The sequence below is a fragment of the Pleurodeles waltl genome, chromosome 9 (genome assembly GCF_031143425.1).
Source record: "Pleurodeles waltl isolate 20211129_DDA chromosome 9, aPleWal1.hap1.20221129, whole genome shotgun sequence".
NCBI classification, from domain to species: domain Eukaryota; kingdom Metazoa; phylum Chordata; class Amphibia; order Caudata; family Salamandridae; genus Pleurodeles; species Pleurodeles waltl.
The window spans coordinates 493,730,331-493,752,976 of record NC_090448.1 but is presented as its reverse complement, the minus strand read 5'-3'; positions in this window follow the sequence as shown (position 1 = coordinate 493,752,976).

Genomic DNA, 22,646 nt, shown 5'->3' with positions numbered 1-22,646 from the left:
ATGAACATTTTAAATACTATTGCCCCAGATAGCTAGACTTCTGATTTACTGTAATTAACTGTATTGAATTTAATTAATTGAAACAATAAATTATTCATTCATTCTGTCACTGGGTTCAAATGTCAACCACTTGGCCTCAATGTTTCACTTTAATTCAGTAGTTGGTCTTTGTGCTTGCTGTGATTCAATATGAAGTATATTTTTAATGACAATTTGAATGAAGAATTTCATGAACTTGTTGAAGCTGTCAGTTAAAGATATAAAGGTTTAACTGACTGCTGGGAATAGGACACATCTGTTTTTTAGAAATCTGAAGATCTTTTTCTGTCTGTTTTTTGGGCTTACTAATTCGAATGTTGAAAAAGGCCCTATTTTAATTATACATGTAAGTTTTTGTGTGATCAGCTTCTCTGCCAGAGAGAACAGGGAGTGTGTGAGGATGGATTTTTTTAGCCATTTCCCTAGTTTTCTTATTTTCTTCCTCTGGGGATTTACTTGTTCGGAGTACCACAGGGCCGAGCATCTAGTTTGCTTTTTATTTTGTTGTTTTATAAAAGGTGAGGATAAGGAATCAATGGTAGAGTATTTGAAATTGTGAGCTTTTCATGAAAATTATGCTAACCTATGCGCAATTTTTCAAAAGTCACTTGCAGGTCTCTTGCATGAAATGGAATACGAGCGCAATGCACTTTCAAAAGCTGGACAAGTCAATGACAGGAGAAATGGTTGTGATGAAAATGTCTTCTACAACACATTGGGGGTCATTCTGACCCTGGCGGTCTTTGACCGCCAGGGCGGAGGACCGCGGGAGCACCGCCGACAGGCCGGCCGTGCTCCAATGGGGATTCCGACCGCGGCGGTAAAGCCGCGGTCGGACCGGCACCACTGGCGGGGTCCCGCCAGTGTACCGCGGCCCCATTGAATCCTCCGCGGCGGCGCAGCTTGCTGCACCGCCGCGGGGATTCCGACCCCCCCTACCGCCATCCAGATCCCGGCGGTCGGACCGCCGAGATCCGGATGGCGGTAGGGGGGGTCGCGGGGCCCCTGGGGGCCCCTGCAGTGCCCATGCCACTGGCATGGGCATTGCAGGGGCCCCCGTAAGAGGGCCCCTACATGTATTTCACTGTCTGCTGCGCAGACAGTGAAATACGCGACGGGTGCAACTGCACCCGTCGCACAGCTTCCACTCCGCCGGCTCGATTCCGAGCCGGCTTCATCGTGGAAGCCTCTTTCCCGCTGGGCTGGCTGGCGGTCTGAAGGCGACCGCCCGCCAGCCCAGCGGGAAAGTCAGAATTACCGCCGCGGTCTTTCGACCGCGGAACGGTAACCTGACGGCGGGACTTTGGCGGGCGGCCTCCGCCGCCCGCCAAGGTCAGAATGAGGGCCATTTTCTCTTCAAACCACTTTCTCAAGGCAAACATTTATGCAAATGATTTCATTAGCAAAGATTCCTCAACTCTTTCTGCAGACTATTTTGTCAGCTCAGTAGTGCAATCTCCGGCACTCTAAAAAAATTCGGAACTTTGTATTAGCAGGTGTTTAGCTCTTTTATCTGCCTCCCACCAGCAGTATTCCTCTCTGCATCCAGACATACCTCAGGATCACAAACATCCATCCACATCTCCCCTGTCCTTAAAGACCTTCATTAGCTCCTGTTTGGGACAAGAATCAAATACAAATTGTCATACATCCCAAAGAAGGTACTACACCACAACAATCCTGTGTATATGCAAAAAATACCAGATGGTACTAAGATTCTACCAAGCTCACATAATCACTCCTTTTGTAACCAGCAGAATTTACACTAGAGGAGGCACCTCTTAACCTTTATCCTTTTCAGGAAATACTGTTGGGGTGGGGCTCCTTAGTTGAATTAAGAATGATTTTACCTTTAATGAACTGCCTGTAAAAAATATTGTTTTTCTATTCAAACAACAACTAACCTGTTCTCCTCGAGCTTTCAGTGCATCTTCCATTAAAAATCCTGCATCAACTATCTTCCCTCTATCCCCTGTTTACTTCCCAACCCATTCTCACATTATTGCATGGCATCATCCCCTGTTAATTTGATTGCCATGTCTTGATGTCTTGTTCTATGTAATGTTGAACAATGTCATGTTCATCCTTTTGTACGTGCCCTCAAGCAGAGCACACTCTAAAAGGGTACATATATAAAATACATAAGAATAAACAAATACAAAAATACTTTTATCTGTGAATTTTATGAGATTCGTAAAATTTGCTTGATTTTCCAAAAATTGCACAATTTTTAAAATCAAGAATTCTGCAGGCATACATAAAATTTTACATGAGCGTATTCAAAGGTTGCAATCCCACCATAATAAGAAACTAGGACAGACACATTGTTGGTTGAGCTCCTGGGGTTATATTATGATGCAACTATAGATTTCAAGTTTTCAATGTCTTGTCTAAATTTTCCATGCCTTTTAATTAATTGGTTGGCCACGGGACGTTCAAAGTTGACTGACCATGGTACCACTTTCTAGTCGATCCTCCTTAAATTCAGGGTCTTCTGGAGCAGAACAAAATCTTTGTCAGCCTTGATAAAATCACTGATACCCCCTTTAATATGTTTGAAAGATTAATGACAGCTGCATGGTGCTTGCCGAACCTTTTAAAACCATGACCCAATTTTTAGAACTAAAAACTTTTGCAACCCACGAAGCTCTAATGGACAAGAGGTGGGCGATTTTTTAATGTAACTAAAGCATTGTGTGATAGAGCATTGTATTTGCCGACAGCATATTTTCTATTAAAATGGCTACAAAATGTCCACAGACATACTGTTTTACTGATAAAACTATGTTGTACACACATGACAATATGTGAAATTTATGTTTCAGTGAATATTTATAATTTGTGTATCACTAAGTAAACCTTCTTGTTTTGACTTTTTTGTATTGAAATCTTTGTTTCTATCACACTTCAAAATTACAAAGAAATGCACTTCATTTTTGCTTTCCAAACTGTTGAATGTGTACAGTTCATATACAGGTCTATACATTTTGTTGTGTGTTACAAAAATTACACTCTGCAGCCTTTCCTTTCACACTCCCTGTACACAGCATGATTGTCACATAATTAATTTTATCTTTCTTTCTTTGACTGCAAAGAGAGAGGAGTCGGAAACAATAATCCCCATGTTAAAAAATATATAATTCGCAATTTTCAGAAGACGTTGACTGACATTTGATCTTTCCCTTTGAGTCACAGCAAATGTGACAAGATAAACACAGAATTTAAAGGCATCTTTAGTATTGCTTGGACTTTCCCTACTCAGCAAAAATCAGTTTGGACCCACCAGTGGGTCCAGACCCACTGTTTGGGAAACACTGTTCTAGGGCATGGAATGTTCCAGGTTCACAAAGGATACTTGAGTAACTAGAGAAGTCAGTTTGACTTTTTTGAATACAAACATATAGAGATATATTCTTTTATTGTAAATGTAGAAAGGAAATCCCTGGTGTTCATTTGAAAAAGCTGTCAATGTGTTTTTCAGCACACACATCTGAAGAACCACTCATGTCTGCGATAAACAATGTTTGTTTACCTTTCAGAATAACTATATTTAGCTCAAGTTCGGGGCCAATTAAGAGTTCATAAGAGGCTGGGATTCATTAGCAATTTATTTTTTGTTAAGACTGAAATGAACATTTAAGTAGCTAAACTAATGTAAATGAAGCACTATGAAAAGTAAAATATGCAGATGTTTTCCAGATGTTTGTCAGGTAAATTAGCAGTTTGACAGCTTAAATACTTGTTTAAAGCTTGAAGTCTTGGTTTCTGTATCAAAATGTTCATGACAGCATGCTGAAGCCAGATAGTTTTGACTTACCATTCTAGTGTATTTTGAAGAGGAAGTGGGAGATGATTTTTACCTTTCAGTCTGAATCATAATAAATGTGATGCAAGCTATAGCTACTAAAGTAAATAGTACAGTGCTTTTTAGATTAAGACACCCACTTACTCAGTTCAATTCTAATACCACCAAAGGTGAACGTTAGTCCTGCTATTATGCACATCATTCACATAAGGCATATTAATAAAGCATGGTTGTAGCCAAACCTTTAATTTTCAATAAAATGTATATACCTTACATACAAGGGTTTTCAGCCTGCGCTCTTCATCCATCAGTCTGCTGTAGTGCCAGTAATGCTTTGCTTCCACCCACAATAGCATTCTGCATGGGACACTGGGACAACACAGCTTCAGCCATTGGCCTACCTGACTGTAGGTTACCATATTCAGCTCTTGCACAATGTGCACATCACCATCAGTGTCAGGAACTACAGGTGTGATGTGTGCTTCTACATTGAAAATATATTTTGACTTTTAGACAATTACTGTTTTACTTAGGTGAAGGGAGAGTCAGCTCCCCCAACACGTTTGACTCCTTGTCTTCATACAAAAAACATTCACAAATAAAATAAAGTATAGTAAAGCCAACTTTCTCAGATCCATGTGTGACTTGTTAGTTAGATTTTGCCTTTTCTTAGAAATCTGGAACTTCTAGTCATATTTATCCCGGTATAAAACTAAAACTTCAAGTCCCAGAATATTAAGAAAAATCTGGGACTGGACTAATAGTCGTGTATGGTCATGTGCAGCTTGGCAGCAATGCAATCAGCCGCCAATACCATTCCTAATAGCTGTACCAATACTTGGATGTTATGACGGTTTTCACTATTAAATTCACCATATAGGTTGGATCCATGAGGTCAGTATGTTTTTTTAAAATCATACGGATGCTGTTAATGAAGGTGTACCATTTAATATTCTCATAATTCCCGTGGGGTTTCTTTAATACCAGTGCAGTCTCCACTGCCTTTACTAACTTCATGCAACATTAAGGATACGAAAACAGCCGAAATATTGAAACCCATGTCTAGGTATCATAATCTTATCATCATATATTGAAAATAACTGACAAGGTCTTGTTCATTTTGAACTCCTGGTGAACCCGTGTTATTTGTACATCAGTAACAATTTGGGAACATCCTTATTTAGAGTTGAAGTGCAATATTTAATCCAACTTCTCACCAATATTTAATCCTCTGCCCTCAAGCGTTCTAATATTCAAAAAGCGAATTTCCACCAGATCCTATGGCTCTTTAACAAAAATGCACTGTGTCCCTATTTTTTTTAAATGTAATCAGTGGGAAACCCCCTCCAAAGTCCCCCTATAATATGCGTGGTTCATTCATTTTGTTTCGTAGCTGCAATTCAGCGCAAATATTAAGCTCCACCACTTTCAAAATCATGTCAGCATCATATGTAGATGGTATCTAAAAAAGCACTTGTCTGCGTTGTGCTGTTATGTTAACCATGGAGTTGTTATGGAACTTCAGTGAAGCCAAATACTGTGCTGTATTAAGGATTGACGACATTTAACCACTTTCTCGCAGGATTCAAGGTCAATGGTCATGTGATGCAATTTCCTGTGATGCAATTTAGGTCAAAGAGAGCAATGTATACCTTCTGATACTCCTGGTATTTTGGTGAAATAGGCACTGCAGCTAGGCTCATAAATATGAATTCTTCAGTCCCAACTTTAAGGTCATTTGGCTGGCATTCTCTCGAGGGGCAATGAAAGGCTACTACTGTATAGGAACACTGACACGTGCTGGCCTTTGGCACCTTGCACACACAAGGAGGACACGTTTCCGGATTTCAACTACTCATGAAACCACATATGGAGCAAGTGCATACATAGCAGTACTTGAAATAAAAAAATTAAGGGGCATATTTATACTCCGTTTGCGCCGAATTTGCGTCGTTTTTTTCGACGCAAATTCGACGCAAAACTAACTCCATATTTATACTTTGGCGTTAGACGCGTCTAGCGCCAAAGTTCATGGAGTTTGCGTCATTTTTTTGCGTGAACACCTTCCTTGCGTTAATGATATGCAAGGTAGGCGTTCCCGTCTTAAAAAATGACTCCGATGCATATGCGTCGTATTTATACTCCCGGGCAAAAATGACGCCCGGGAGTGGGCGGGTCTAAAAAACCCGCATTAGCGCCGGATTTTAACGCCTGGGTCAGGGCAGGTGTTAAGGGACCTGTGGGCTCAGAATGAGCCCAGAGGTGCCCTCCCCTGCCCCCAGGGACACCCCCTGCCACCCTTGCCCACCCCAGGAGGACACCCAAGGATGGAGGGACCCACCCCAGGGACATTAAGGTAAGTTCAGGTAAGTATATATATATTTTTTTTTGTGGCATAGGGGGGCCTGAATTGTGCCCCCCTACATGCCACTATGCCCAATGACCATGCCCAGGGGACAGAAGTCCCCTGGGCATGGCCATTGGGCAAGGGGGCATGACTCCTGTCTTTGCTAAGACAGGAGTCATGTTAATGGGGGTTGGGCGTCGTAAAAAAATGGCGCAAATCGGGTTAAGGCGATTTTTTTGCCTCAGCCTGACTTGCCCCATTTTTGGACGCCCAAACGCCATTTCCCCTACGCCGGCGCTGCCTGGTGTACGTCGTTTTTTTTTACGCACACCAGGCAGCGCCGGTCGGCTAACGCCGGCTAACGCCATTCAATAAATACGGCGCCCGCATGGCGCTTCAGAATGGCGTTAGCCGGCGCTATTTTTTTTTACGCAAAACTGCGTTGGCGCAGTTTTGTGTCAAAAAGTATAAATACGGGCCTAAGGGGCATATTTATACTCCGTTTGCGCCGAATTTGCATCGTTTTTTTCGACGCAAATTCGACGCAAAACTAACTCCATATTTATACTTTGGCGTTAGACGCGTCTAGCGCCAAAGTTCATGGAGTTAGCGTCATTTTTTGCGTGAACACCTTCCTTGCGTTAATGATATGCAAGGTAGGCGTTCCCGTCTTAAAAAATGACTCCGATGCATATGCGTCGTATTTATACTCCCGGGCAAAAATGACGCCCGGGAGTGGGCGGGTCTAAAAAACCCGCATTAGCGCCGGATTTTAACGCCTGGGTCAGGGCAGGCGTTAAGGGACCTGTGGGCTCAGGATGAGCCCAGAGGTGCCCTCCCCTGCCCCCAGTGACACCCCCTGCCACCCTTGCCCACCCCAGGAGGACACCCAAGGATGGAGGGACCCACCCCAGGGACATTAAGGTAAGTTCAGGTAAGTATTTTTTTTTATTTTTTTTTGTGGCATAGGGGGGCCTGATTTGTGCCCCCCTACATGCCACTATGCCCACTGACCATGCCCAGGGGACATAAGTCCCCTGGGCATGGCCATTGGGCAAGGGGGCATGACTCCTGTCTTTGCTAAGACAGGAGTCATTTCAATGGGGGTTGGGAGTGGAAAAAAAATGGCGCAAATCGGGTTGAGGCGATTTTTTTGCCTCAGCCTGACTTGCACAATTTGTGGACGCCCATACTCCATTTTCCCCCTACGCCGGCGCTGCCTGGTGTACGTCGTTTTTTTTAACGCACACCAGATGGCGCCGGCGGCTAACGCCGGCTAACGTCATTCAATAAATACGGCGCCCGCATGGCGCTTCAGAATGGCGTTAGCCGTCGCTAATTTTTTTGACGCAAAACTGCGTTAGCGCTGTTTTGCGTCAAAAAGTATAAATATGGGACTAAGTGCGCGTTTGACTGTCTCCTAGTAAAGTACTGCAGCCCTGCTGAAAAGTGCAGGTACTCAATTACTCATATTAAAGTGCAGATACGTATTATTCCAATTTAAAGCACTGGGTACAGGCTCTAGAACAATATAATTCTTTACTCTGTGCTGCATGATTTTTCTTCACTCACACAGGAAAGGGGGTGCTGGTGAAAGCAATTAGTCATCAGCACACTGATGAGGTTTAACTCTTCAGTCGTGTTTTGATTAGAAGGGGGAGACCCTAAACCCACTGTCGATCAAAGCACCAATGCAGCTTCCTTTACGATCATAAAGTATCGTTACGAGGAACCATCTGCTTTAAGTGAATAGCGGATTATTAAACAATTTGATACAGAAGTAATCTTTAGGAATTATCCCGTTGGCCTGAAGGGGACATCGTCCTGTAGGTTTCATGATTTAGCCAGACTCCCTAGGAAAAACACAATGCATTCGGTCGTGATTGTTCTACGGCAATTGAGCGACTTCCTACTTGTTTTGAAAATGATTTATTTTCACATTTGGACTTATCCTAAAAGCAATTATAGTGTGAGATGTTTTTCTTTCAGATGAAATTCATGGCCTCATCAAGGTTTTTTAATGTGATGTAGTGGCTAAGCTGATAGTTTTTCGAGTAGAGATCCTGGGTTCTTGTTCTAACTTCATCACATCTAATCTTTAAGTAGCATATGGAACGAGAAGGATGTATCAAGCGGAACCAGCAGTGTTGAATATGAGCTGGTGGTTGCAGGTGGGGCCCACCAAGACTCATTTTTGGGGACTGGTGCTTATTTTTCCCCATCAGACTTTGAGCCACAGCAAGATAGATAGCAAGATAGAGAATAAAACAAAAGGAAGAAAGTGGGTGGAAGAGAAAAATGGAAAAATAGTAACAAAGGGATAAAGTGAGGATGGAAAATAACCTGCACGATTGAAATAAAGGGGTAGGGAATATATAGTGGGGGAAGAAAAAGGCATTAGGTGTAATATTAGGTTCTCAAACTTGGTGTTCAGAAACCCTGACATTGTTTATCGTCGGCTACATGCTTCTGAGAAACACTTTAGGCACCAGTACTTACTATTTTTCAAATTAAACACTGGGCACCAATTAACCTATTTACTGTGACACATTATTTTTTTCTGAGGCTTTCTATTTGCTCCTGTAGGCGCGTCAGAGCCTTAATAAGTAAACTTACAAGGGGACGCGTTTAGGTCGACAAACCTTTGGACCACGTTTGGGAACTTCCCAGTACGAAATATTTTTCTTGACATCACCAACCGATAGATCAATAAACAATCAATAATAATAATCACTAATCAATAAACATTTAATAAGAATTTATTATCGAACACACCATGACTTCTCAGTCATGAATAACCACACCAGTTTAGTCAAAAGTTAAGATATTTATTTACCTATTGGTTACAATCTAACATCATGTCTGTTAATCTCATTAACAATAAACCACGCCAAAACAATCCTAATTAGTAATCAAAGCACGACTTAATCAATGCATCAGCTATATTCATTCAATATTTAGGCACATCATTTATATAAAGCAACTTAGCAGAGTCTCATTAGTGCACGATTCAACAAAGCAAGAACTCAGTCATTTGTCTATTTGCACCAGATATTAGTGAACGCCTTAACTAACCTCGAATTAGCATTAGCATGTTGGGCTTCATGCAAAACATTATAGTGAACACGAATTTGGAAAACATCTAAACTAAGGTCTCTATCAAAATAGCAGTTGGTACCTAGAAAAAAAAAGGCAAACAGACAATTACGATTCGCATCGGATAGTTACCAATCCAACAGATCAGCAAGCAGTGTCAGTCTTCGTCCTCAGGACATCAGTCGATTCACCATCAGCAGAGATAGGGCGGGGCAAAGTCTCAAGATAGCATAGCTGAGAAGTGATCGCTTCCCTCTGACGGAGGCAAAGTTAGCATCCGGCAAGAATGGGGTAGAAGATGGTTTAAAGTGACAGGGCAATTAACCTAATATATGGCAACTAGCAAAAGGTACTCTAACAAAGTCTCGTAGCAAAAGGAATGGCAAATGGCAAGGGTAAGAGTCCCCGTGTAAGTGGAAGAAAGTGTCCCCTGTTTTCCTCGGGTTACGCCGTTAAATCAAAACTGTCTAACTACTCCCTAATTCCTCATTGGATAAAGTTTGGTGCATTATTATCTCTGTCCAATAATTCGTTAAGCACCTTACTAGAATCTTCCACAATTTACAGTTCCCATGTTGCGGATTGGTCCATGTTATTGACGTCTTCAACGGTTGGAATGTCAGGTAGAGAATGTTACACTTTGCGCTCCAGTCAGTGTCTTCATTGTCTTCTCCTAGTACAGCTAACCTTGCACATGTTACAAATTACACTGTTGCATCTAGCAAGAACGTTGCCTTGAGCAAGCCGGTTCTCATGAGAAAGAATTTACTACGGCTACACACACATATAACTCCAGGAAAAATACATCTTCGTGTCCTTCAGGAAAACAGCACATTACACGTTAGAAAATGCAATTCAATATGAGGCCAGGCAGCTAGGCCCAAACCCTCGCTAAGCTAAGGCCCTTGTTGTTGAATAAAGTAAACTCTTAACACATCACTCTTATTATGATATACTAATACAAATTCAAACATTATTCCATAAAACTGAATTAGTAAGCCTTTTCATTAGTCTTTGTAAACATTGATAGCCACTCCCCGTGGGCACATTTCAAACGCGTGCATTATTTTCTATGTTAACACATTTTCTATGCAGCTTCATTATACAATGTATTGCAAGATTATGTAATTAACATTGCTTTTAAAAGACACACTCCAACCCTCCTGATCGTTTAAATATCATCTGCAGCATGCTATTGCTATGGGTATATTTATCCATTACCCATAGCTTTTTTTCTTGAAAATCCACATGGCTGATCTCCCACACCTCTTGCCAACTCACCTTCCTCACTGTATGAGTTGAATAGAAGCCTGAGCGTCCAGGTGAATTCATTTGATAAAAGATTACATTATTTATGTCTTCTCTATTTGGCATTCATGAGCTAAGGCTAGAGACCTCATCTTTTTCCTTATAAACTTATCACAAGTAGCAACAATCAACCTTTTACCCTTGTCCTCCAGTGCCACCCCTCATTGTACATCGTTGGAACAGCTCACTAGTAACTGAGAGCTAAGGACACACACACCATCTCCTACCCAACATGCAGCATATCCCCGTGCCAATTCTCCTATGCTCCAGTTTTTAAATTGTAGTCTTTTGAATTACGCTCCCTCTCTAGACCAAGGTTTACTTTCAAATGTGTTGATTCTGCATCTGGGTGTTCTTCTTATGTTTGTTTCCTTATTCTGTGTCCTATTTTGCTTCTGGAATTGACTCACAGAACTATATACATATGTTTCTTGGACTATGCTCTTGTGATCCTTTGAATTTGTGTTCAGTGAATTGAGCCTCTCTGAACTCTCCTGTCTCACTCCCTAAAGTAAATTTCTATGACTTACGAGCTAATGTTTGATTAAAGATGATAACCCTTATGCCCTTTTTACTGACCACCTCTGTTTTTTTGGGTCGCACTGTTTTTAACTTTTGGGAGCTGCATCTGCAAGTGCCCCATCCACATGACTCCTCGGTGGACACCATAGACTGATTGGTATACCTTTATTATAAATATTTGTAGGAGCATATTATTGGGTCAAACACAACCCTACTAGAAGGACCCCAAAGAAAGAAATGGCAATGTCTGCTGTAACTTTAGGGAGTTCTGTCTCTGCTCCCTCACCCACACCACTCCTGTGTTGTTCCAAAAGATTGATGGCTTAACTCTGTAAACTTGCTCACATTTGCATCACTCCTGTGATGAATCCTCACACTGACTGGGTAACCCAGTTGGGGCAATGTGAACTTCACAACCCTATGGTGGTCATTACAACCTTAGTGGTCTTTTTACAAGACTGCCGAGGGACCGCCGTGCGGAAGACCGCCAGTGGTGGCATTTTGCCGCTCGGCCTATTATGACCGTTGGCAGCTCTCCGTCCTTTTTGCTCCACCTCCACCGCCATGCCAACAGAACACCACCCAGCGAATCACGTCCTGTGATTCGCTGTGGAATGTTCTGTTGGCGGTGTGGTGTCGGCGGAGCTGCCCCCATGACTCCCGTCCCCTCCCGGAGGATCGACGGAACAGGTAAGTTGATCGTCCGTTAGGGGAGTGAGGTGGGGGGATGTTGTGTGTTGTGTAGGTGCATGGGGGTGTGCGTCTGTGTGTGTAGAGGGTGTGTGTGAGTGCGTGTATGCTTGTGGGGGTGTTGCGTGTTTTGGGAATGAGTGCGTGTATGTCTGTGGGTATTTCTGTATGGATGTGGGCGTGTATGTTTGTATGTGGGTGTGCGTGTCTGACTGTGTGTGTGGATGTAGGCATGTATGTCGGTGTGTGTGCGTGTGTGTGTTGGTGGTGCCTGCGTGCGTGTCGTGTGTGTGTGAGTTTCTGTGATGTTGGGGGTCAGGGTGGGGAGGGGGGCCCTGCCACCTTTGGGGGGTGGCAGGGGTGGTGGGGGGGTAGGGGAGGGAGTTGGTGTGGGGGTGTGGGGTGGGGGAGACCCCTATCAGTGCCAGGGAAGGAATTCCCTGGCACTGATAGTGCTTACCGCCATGGATTTCATGGCGGTTCCAACTGCAGGAAATCCACGGCGGTAAGCCGGGTCAAAATACCACCAGCGGTATAGTGACGGCCGCCAGGCTTGAGACACAGGTCTCCGGCCCAGCGGTCGTCTCCGCCCTGGCAGGCGGAACGGAGAACCGGCGGATGACCATGGCGGTCATAATACAAAAAAAAAAGACCGCCAGCCTGTTGGCGGTCTTACCGCCGCTTCTCCACCTTCTGCCAGGGTCATAATGACCCCCTAAGTCACACCCAAGAAGGGTTCTGAGCAGACCCAATACACAAAGGGAGTAACTTTGTTATAATGTTTGGGAGCTGCACCTGAAGAGTTAGCCCTTACTGTTCTCTTGTACAGACTCCATAGATTGATTAGGCATCTTGCTTGCAAACTTTTGGAGGTGTGTGTCATTGGACACCACCACAAGATTGACCATGTACTTTGATTGAGTACCCTATCTGTATCATTGTCCCCCAGGTCTTACCAACAGTGTCCCTTGGGGACACTACCGAATATCCAGCTATCTCTTTTGAAGCTATAGCATCCATGGCTGAGAGCCCCATTAAAAGCAAATATTTGCTACAAAAAACACTACTATAACTAACCTACGCCAACATGTCCTTCAATGCAAAGATGCCTCCAGTAAAGACACATGCATGATTCCAGTGCTGCTTTCTCGAAATGTTCTGAATCCTAATGCCTTTTTGTCTGCTCCTCCCCATATCATGCTGTACATCAATCCCTACAATCGCCACTAAATCTCATTCTGATGCAATCTAAGCACATCGCAAATGCTCACACTTAACCACCAGTTATAATTTCTAACATTTTACTCCCAAACCATCCACTACACCAATCATGATGCCAACTTTATTTCTTTCTTCTAAGCCTGCAAGTTCATGTCATCTCTTTTTAACCTTAACACTTAACACTTTCCTTCCCCAAACTACTCACCATCCAGCTCCACACTCGCAAAATCATGTAATGTCCCCCCTGGTCCTACAGCCACCTCCTGGTATGACCCTTGCCTCCCTTTCACAACACCATCCATTCCACACACACACTGTATGTGCACTGTCATCTACTTCTTCTTGCAGCACCACCTTTCACCAGAGGCTTCGCCCATTCCTTTTGGACAGCCCAGCATCCAGCATATTTGCTGGCCAACTGAAATCCACTGAATCCCTCATTACACTCTATGAGGCTGGGCCCCACCACCTTACAGGAGAATCTTAATTCCAGGAGAATCTTAATTTTCGCAAATACACTGATTATATCCTTTCACTGAGACTCTGAATATATAGCCCCACTCCCTCTATCTGCCAAATACATTCTCCCAAACACACTGATTAATGCATGTTCTGCATGTGGATCTTACATGCGGAAGATAGAGCTTAAAGAAGGATGGATGGCAGGTCATCTTCCTGCCAGGTCTCAGTAACGAAGAAAAAGTAAATGTTAAGGTTAGTGATAATGTTAAATATCTGTTAAAGGTATTTGCTCCTACACCACCACAACATCACACATGTGTAGATGGAGTTTGTGCTACCGAGGGAAGAGCAGTCCATGCACATAACAGTCTATTTTTAAGTCAAACTATTTTAATGATAGGTAATACATAAACTTTCAAAAGTATAATAAATATGTAAATAAAGTTCTCTATGTTTGCTTCACAGGTTTTCATTTGTCATGAAAATAAAAAAATAAAAAATGTACACATGTTTTAATTCATTTCAAAAAACGGTGCGTAGTATTACAGCACCAAATGGTTGCACAATATCGAGGAGATCGTGGAAAAGTAGATAATGAAAAAACAGTTCAAACTTAATTAGTATGAAAAATCGTTGGCTCCATTTATTGAAAGGAAAATTCATAAGGCAAATCTGAATAAATTACAAAAAGTCACTCAAAAATATAAATAATAAATAAAATAATGCCAGAAAACAACAAACACAGGCTGTTCCGGCCAAATGTCGACGAGTTTCGGCAGAAGCCTTCAACTGGACCATTAATGTACGTATTAAAAGTAAAGTTGGATTGTTTTAATGTTTATTTCTTCCTTTCCTCCTGTGGCTCAATTAGCACTTGTTGTTCTCAGTGTTTGTGCCACTGATCTCTTGCTCCCAGTATGCTTCCCCACACTAAGGGACAAATTTACATGCCCCTTGTGCCGCATTAGTGCCTCCCTAGCATCATTTTTTTGACACTAAGGCAGAGCTAATGTGGCCTTTCCCCCATGCCAGGTTTACAAAGTGGTGCAATGCATGCATTGCACCACTTTGCAATCCCTTGCCCCACATTATGCTTGCACCAGGCATAATGTATGCAAGGAGGGCATTCCAACGCAAGGAGGCCCGTAAAAAGTGTACAGTGAAATTTAATAGATTTCACTGCAACATTTTTTCAGCATTTTTAACGCCTGCTTAAGGCAGGCGTTAAATTGACACACCCATTAAAATCAATAGGCCTGCCTGTGCTTTGCTACACTAGTGTCAAAATCTTTGATGTTGATGCAGCAAAGTGCCACAACAGCGTCAAAAACTCTGACGCTGTTGTGGTACTGACCGCCATTGTGCACCATTTTGTAAATGCAGTGCAACCATGTTGTCATTAGGTGGGTCAAGGGGGACGCAAGAGAAGTGGCGCATTGGGGCCGATATGCCCCTAATTCTTAAACGGAGACGCTAATAAGAGTGGAAGCCTCCTCACTTTAACCAGCTATTATTTATTTCCCTGTTGGGTGTCCAGTCTGTAATTCGAATGTATACCTCTAAAATATTAATCATTTGGACTTAACCCTTAGACATCTCTACTAAAATTGCAAATGCCCACCTGTAGCATTCTGTCAGGGAAGGAATATTAATGAATTTGCTAAGTAATTTACAGATTTCTCAAATCTATCTATTCTGTTCATAATCTGGCACTGTCTGCACCTTTGCACGCTGCTTTCATGAGTTGTAACACAACATAAAGCAGTGATAGCATGTTTGAAATCAGACAAATGTATAGTAAATATGGTTTGCAGTCTGACCAACAGCCTGGTATTCTTCCCTACTTTAATTCCCACTCAATGCCACTCTTCTTCCTATTAATCTTGTACATTCCAAATTATGGATTTAAGAAACATTAGGAACAGCCTCTTTTCCTTTACCTTCCCTGGTGGTTCTTTGTCTTGTAGCAGCACAACGTGTCCCTTATATGACATTTGTTTAACCCCTTCGCTGCCAGGCCATTTCCCCCTCAGGTGCCAGGCCTTTTTTGTCTATTCGGGGCGGGGTGCGCTTAGGCCCTCATAACTTTTTGTCCACAGAAGCTACCCACGCCAAATTTGCGTCCTTTTTTTCCAACATCCTAGGGATTCTAGAGGTACCCAGACTTTGTGGGTTCCCCTGAAGGAGGCCAAGAAATTATCCAAAATACAGTGAACATTTTGTTCTTTTAAAAAAAAAATTGAAAAAAGGGCTGCAGAAGAAGGCTTGTGTTTTTTTTCCCTGAAAATGGCATCAACAAAGGGTTTGCGGCGCTAAAACCACTGGCTTCCCAGCTTTCAGGAACAGGCAGACTTGAATCAGAAAACCCAATTTTTCAACACAATTTTGGCATTTTACTGGGACATACCCCATTTTTACGATTTTGTTGTGCTTTCAGCCTCCTTTCAGTTAGTGACAGAAATGGGCTTGAAACCAATGATGGATCCTTGAACCCTAAACATTTCTGAAAAGTAGACAAAATTCTGAATTCAGCAAAGAGTAATTTGTGTAGATCCTAAAAGGGTTTCCTACAGAAAATCACAACTGAAATAAAAAAATATTGAAATTGAGGTGAAAAAACCCAGCAATTTTTCTCTACGTTTTACTCTGTAACTTTTTCCTGCGATGTCAGATTTTTGAAAGCAATATACAGTTACGTCTGCTGGACTCTTCTGGTTGCCGGGATATATAGGGCTTGTAGGTTCATAAAGAACCCTAGGTACCCAGAGCCAATAAATGAGCTGCACCCTGCAGTGGGTTTTCATTCTATACCGGGTATACAGCAATTCATTTGCTGAAATATAAAGAGTCAAAAATAGGTATCAAGAAAACCTTTGTATTTCCAAAATTGGCACAAGATAAGGTGTTGAGGAGCAGTGGTTATTTGCACATCTCTGAATTCTGGGGTGCACATACTAGCATGTGAATTACAGGGCATTTCTCAAATAGACGTCTTTTTTACACACTGTCATATTTGGAAGAAAGAAATGTAGAGAAAGACAAGGGGCAATAACACTTGTTTTGCTAGTCTATGTTCCCCCAAGTCTCCCAATAAAAATGGTACCTCACTTGTGTGGGTAGGCCTAGTGCCCGCAACAGGAAATGCCCCAAAACACAACGTGGACACATCACATTTTTCCACAGAAAACAGAGGTGTTTTTTGCAAAGTGCCTACCTGTGGATTTTGGCCTCTAGCTCAGCCGCCACCTAGGGAAACCTACCAAACCTGGTCATTTCTGAAAACTAGAGACCTAGGGGAATCCAAGGCAGGGTGAATTGTGGGGCTCTCACCAGGTTCTGTTACCCAGAATCCTTTGCAAACCTCAAAATTTGGCTAAAGAAACACTTTTTCCTCACATTTTGGTGACAAAAAGTTCTGGAATCTGAGAGGAGCCACAAATTTCCTTCCACCTAGCATCCCCCCAAGCCTCCTGATAAAAATGGTACCTCACTTGTGTGGGTAAGCCTAGTGCCCGCAACAGGAAATGCCCCAAAACACAACGTGGACACATCACAATTTTCCACAGAAAACAGAGGTGTTTTTTGCAAAGTGCCTACCTGTGGATTTTGGCCTCTAGCTCAGCCGCCACCTAGGGAAACCTACCAAACCTGTGCATTTTTTAAAACTAGAGACCTAGGGGAACCCAAGACAGGGTGACTTGTGGGGCTCTCACCAGGTTCTGGTACCCAGAATACTTTGCAAACCTCAAAATGTGGCTAAAAAAACACTTTTTCCTCACATTTTGGTGACAGAACGTTCTGGAATCTGAGAGGAGCCACAAATTACTTTCCACGCAGCGTTCCCCCAAGTCTCCCAATAAAAATGGTACCTCACTTGTGTGGGTAGGCCTAGTGCCCGCGACAGGAAATGCCCCAAAACACAAAGAGGACACGTCACACTTTCTCAAAGAAAACAGAAGTGTTTTTTGCTAAGTGCCTCCCTGTGGATTTTGGCCTCTAGCTCAGCCGGCACCTAGGAAAACCTACCAAACCTGTGCATTTTTTAAAACTAGAGACCTAGGGGAATCCAAGACAGGGCGACTTGTGGGGCTCTCACCAGTTTCTGTTACCCAGAATCCTTTGCAAACCTCAAAGTATGGCTAAAAAAAAACACTTTTTCCTCACATTTCGGTGACCGAAAGTTCTGGAATCTGACAGGAGCCACAAATTTCCTTCCACCAAGCGTTCCCCCAAGTCTCCCGATAAAAATGGTACCACACTTGTGTGGGTAGGCCTAGTGCCCGCGACAGGAAATGCCCCAAAACACAAAGTGGACACGTTACATTTTCTCAAAGAAAACAGGTGTTTTTTGCAAGGTGCCTACCTGTGGATTTTGGCCTCTAGCTCATCTGGCACCTATGGAAAACTACCAAACCTGGGCATTTTTGAAAACTAGAGACCTAGGGGCATCCAAAACAGGGTGACTTGTGGGGCTCTCACCAGGTTCTGTTACCCAGAATCCTTTGCAAACCTCAAAGTTTGACTAAAAAAACACTTTTTACTCACACTTCGGTGACAGAAAGTTATGGAATCTGAGAGGAGCCACAAATGTTCTTCCACCCAGCGTTCCCCCAAGTCTCCCGATAGAAATGGTACCTCACTTGTGTGGGTAGGCCTAGTGCCCGCGACAGGAAATGCCCCAAAACACAAAGTGGACACGTCTCATTTTCTCAAAGAAAACAGAGGCGTTTTTTGCAAAGTGCCTACCTGTGGATTTTGGCCTCTAGCTCAGCCGGCACCTAGGGAAACCTACTAAACCTGGTCATTTTTGAAAACTAGAGACCTAGGGGAATCCAAGACAGGGTGACTTGTGGGGCTCTCACCAGGTTCTGTTACCCAGAATCCTTTGCAAACCTCAAAATTTGGCTAAAGAAACACTTTTTCCTCACATTTTGGTGACAAAAAGTTCTGGAATCTGAGAGGAGCCACAAATTTACTTCCACCTAGCATCCCCCCAAGTCTCCTGATAAAAATGGTACCTCACTTGTGTGGGTAAGCCTAGTGCCCGCGACAGGAAATGCCCCAAAACACAAAGTGGACACGTCACATTTTCTAAAAAAAAACAGTGGTGTTTTTTGCAAAGTGCCTACCTGTGGATTTTGGCCTCTAGCTCAGCCGGCACCTAGGGAAAGCTACCAAACCTGGGCATTTTTTAAAACTAGAGACCTAGGGGGAATCCAAGACACGGTGACTTGTGGGGCTCTCACCAGGTTCTGTTACCCAGAATCCTTTGCAAACCTCAAAATTTGGCAACAAAAAACACTTTTTCCTCACATTTCGGTGACAGAAAGATCTGGAATCTGAGAGGAGCCACAAATGTCCTTCCACCCAGAATTCCCCCAAGTCTCCTGATAAAAATGATACCTCACTTGTGTGGGTGGGCCAGGTGCCTGCAACAGAATAAGGCCAAAAACTTGTAGAGATAGAGGGGATAGCACAGCGAGTTGATAAGGACATATTCTTCTTTTATACATCTTTAGGCTGACTCTGCTTTGGGGACCTACACAAGTGAGGTGTCATTTTACTTGGGAGACTGAGGGGAATGCTGGGGAGTAGGAATTTTGTGCTGGAGCGGTGATCCTACTAAGAAAAGTCAGGAAAATATGCTTTTTTAAGCAGATTTTGAGGTTTGCAGAGGACTCTGGGTAATAAAATGTTCGGGGATCCACACAAGCCCTGGACTCCTTGGGGTGTCTAGTTTTAAAAAATGTCTGGGTTTGGTAGGTTTCCCTAGATGAAGGCGGCACCCACGACCAAAAACATAGGTGTCCCCTCCCCCAAACACAAGTAGCTTTTCAATATATCATTTTGATATGTCCACGTACCTCCGTGATGTGCCAAACACTAAAATTGTGAAAAGAAACACACTTAGGTTATGTGAAAAAGACCCCTCACCCACCAACCAAGTTGGTGGCATGCTTCATCATCGGGGTCCCACCTGAGACACCTAGCGTGTCACAAGTGTGCTGCGACGCCTGTTTACAGCGGAGCAGGTTTTGTCATTTGTACCACACATACTGGTTGGATTTGGCACAAGGGTGAGTGATGGTTCAGTAGATCAAATTTTATTAACAAGAGATTTCACAAAAGTGAAATGCACTGTTAATAACTGAAAGGCCAAAAAACTGAACCAATGACTCACAGCTTGTGAGCTGTAAAGTCACGTCAAGGCACCAACCGTTTTACAGTCCATTCACACACCTTTCCTACATGACATGCACAAGACCATTCACGCCGCCAGCCACGGGCCTAGCACATTACAACACTTGCATCAACAGACAGCGCCACTCAAGGGCCCATCACTTACATACGCCAAAATACCTGATACAACAGTCACACTAGCTGATGGGAGTGTGTGGACTGACGTTTGGCTGGCACCGCCAGCCAAGCGCCACCCCACGCTCACCCCAGCCAATCGCCAACCCACGCACACAGCAAGCCAAGTGCCACCCCAAGCACACCGCCAGCCAAGCGCCACCCCAAGCACACCGCCAGCCAAGCGCCACACCATGCAAACTGCCAGCCAAGTCCCACCCAAGCACACCGCCAGCCAAGCGCCACCCCACGCACACTGCCAGCCAAGCTCCACCCCAAGCACACCGTCAGCCAAGTGCCACCCCACACACAATGCCAGCCAAGCGCCATCCCAAGCACACTGCCAGCCAAGCGCCACCCCAAGCACTCTGCAAGCCAAGTGCCACCCCAAGCACACTGCCAGCCAAGTGCCACCCCACACACACCGCCAGCCAAGCGCCACCCCAAGCACACTGCCAGCTAAGCGCCACCCCAAGCACACTGCCAGCCAAGCGCCACCCCACGCTCACCCCAGCCACCTAGCAACCCCCAAGTCTCCTGATAAAAAATGGTACCTCACTTGTGTGGGTAAGCCTAGTGCCCGCGACAGGAAATGCCCCAAAACACAAAGTGGACACGTCACATTTTCTAAAAAAAAAACAGAGGTGTTTTTTGCAAAGTGCCTACCTGTGGATTTTAGCCTCTAGCTCAGCCGGCACCTAGGGAAAGCTACCAAACCTGGGCATTTTTGAAAACTAGAGACCTAGGGGGAATCCAAGACACGGTGACTTGTGGGGCTCTCACCAGGTTCTGTTACCCAGAATCCTTTGCAAACCTCCAAATTTGGCCAAAAAAAACACTTTTTCCTCACATTTCGGTGACAGAAAGATCTGGAATCTGAGAGGAGCCACAAATGTCCTTCCACCCAGAATTCCCCCAAGTCTCCTGATAAAAATGATACCTCACTTGTGTGGGTGGGCCAGGTGCCTGCAACAGAATAAGGCCAAAAACTTGTAGAGATAGAGGGGATAGCACAGCGAGTTGATAAGGACATATTCTTCTTTTATACATCTTTAGGCTGACTCTGCTTTGGGGACCTACACAAGTGAGGTGTCATTTTACTTGGGAGACTGAGGGGAATGCTGGGGAGTAGGAATTTTGTGCTGGAGCGGTGATCCTACTAAGAAAAGTCAGGAAAATATGCTTTTTTAAGCAGATTTTGAGGTTTGCAGAGGACTCTCGGTAATAAAATGTTCGGGGATCCACGCAAGCCCTGGACTCCTTGGGTTGTCTAGTTTTAAAAAATGTCTGGGTTTGGTAGGTTTCCCTAGATGAAGGCAGTATCCACGACCAAAAACATAGGTGTCCCCTCCCCCAAACACAAGTAGTTTTGCAATATATCATTTTGATATGTCCACGTACGTCCGTGATGTGCCAAACACTAAAATTGTGAAAAGAAACACACTTAGGTTATGTGAAAAAGACCCCTCACCCACCAACCAAGTTGGTGGCATGCTTCATCATTGGGGTCCCACCTGAGACACCTAGCGTGTCACAAGTGTGCTGCGACGCCTGTTTACAGCGGAGCAGGTTTTGTCATTTGTACCACACATACTGGTTGGATTTGGCACAAGGGTGAGTGATGGTTCAGTAGATCAAATTTTATTAACAAGAGATTTCACAAAAGTGAAATGCACTGTTAATAACTGAAAGGCCAAAAAACTGAACCAATGACTCACAGCTTGTGAGCTGTAAAGCCACGTCAAGGCACCAACCGTTTTACAGTCCATTCACACACCTTTCCTACATGACATGCACAAGACCATTCACGCCGCCAGCCACGGGCCTAGCACATTACAACACTTGCATTGACAGACAGCGCCACTCAAGGGCCCATCACTTACATACGCCAACATACCTGATACAGCAGTCACACTAGCTGATGGGAGTGTGTGGACTGACGTTTGGCTGGCACCAGCCAAGCACCACCCCACGCTCACCCCAGCCAATCGCCAACCCACGCACACCGCAAGCCAAGTGCCACCCCAAGCACACCGCCAGCCAAGCGCCACCCCAAGCACACCGCCAGCCAAGTGCCACACCATGCACACTGCCAGCCAAGTCCCACCCAAGCACACCGCCAGCCAAGCGCCACCCCACGCACACTGCCAGCCAAGCTCCACCCCAAGCACACCGCCAGCCAAGTGCCACCCCACACACAACGCCGGCCAAGCGCCATCCCAAGCACACTGCCAACCAAGCGCCACCCCAAGCACACTGCAAGCCAAGTGCCACCCCAAGCACACTGCCAGCCAAGTGCCACCCCACACACACCGCCAGCCAAGCGCCACCACAAGCACACTGCCACCCAAGCGCCACCCCAAGCACACTGCCAGCCAAGCGCCACCCCACACACACTGCCAGCCAAGAGCCACCCCAAGCACACCGCCAGCCAAGCGCCACCCCACGCACACTGCCAGCCAAGCGCCAACCCAAGCACACCGCCAGCCAATTGCCACCCCACACACACCGCCAGCCAAGCGCCACCCCAAGCACCCTGCCAGCCAAGCGCCTTCGCAAGCACACTGCCAGCCAAGTGCCACCCCAAGCACACCGCCAGCCAAGTGCCACCCCACACACACTGCCAGCCAAGCGCCACCCCACACACACCGCCATCACTTTTTTCCTGTTTATAAACAACAAAGAAACCACTAACTAATTATAAAATAAGTACAAAACTACAAACACAAAAGCTCTAACTAAATACATGACAGCAATGCCAACCGTGAAACTGAACATACGAAAATATAAAATAGGCTATTT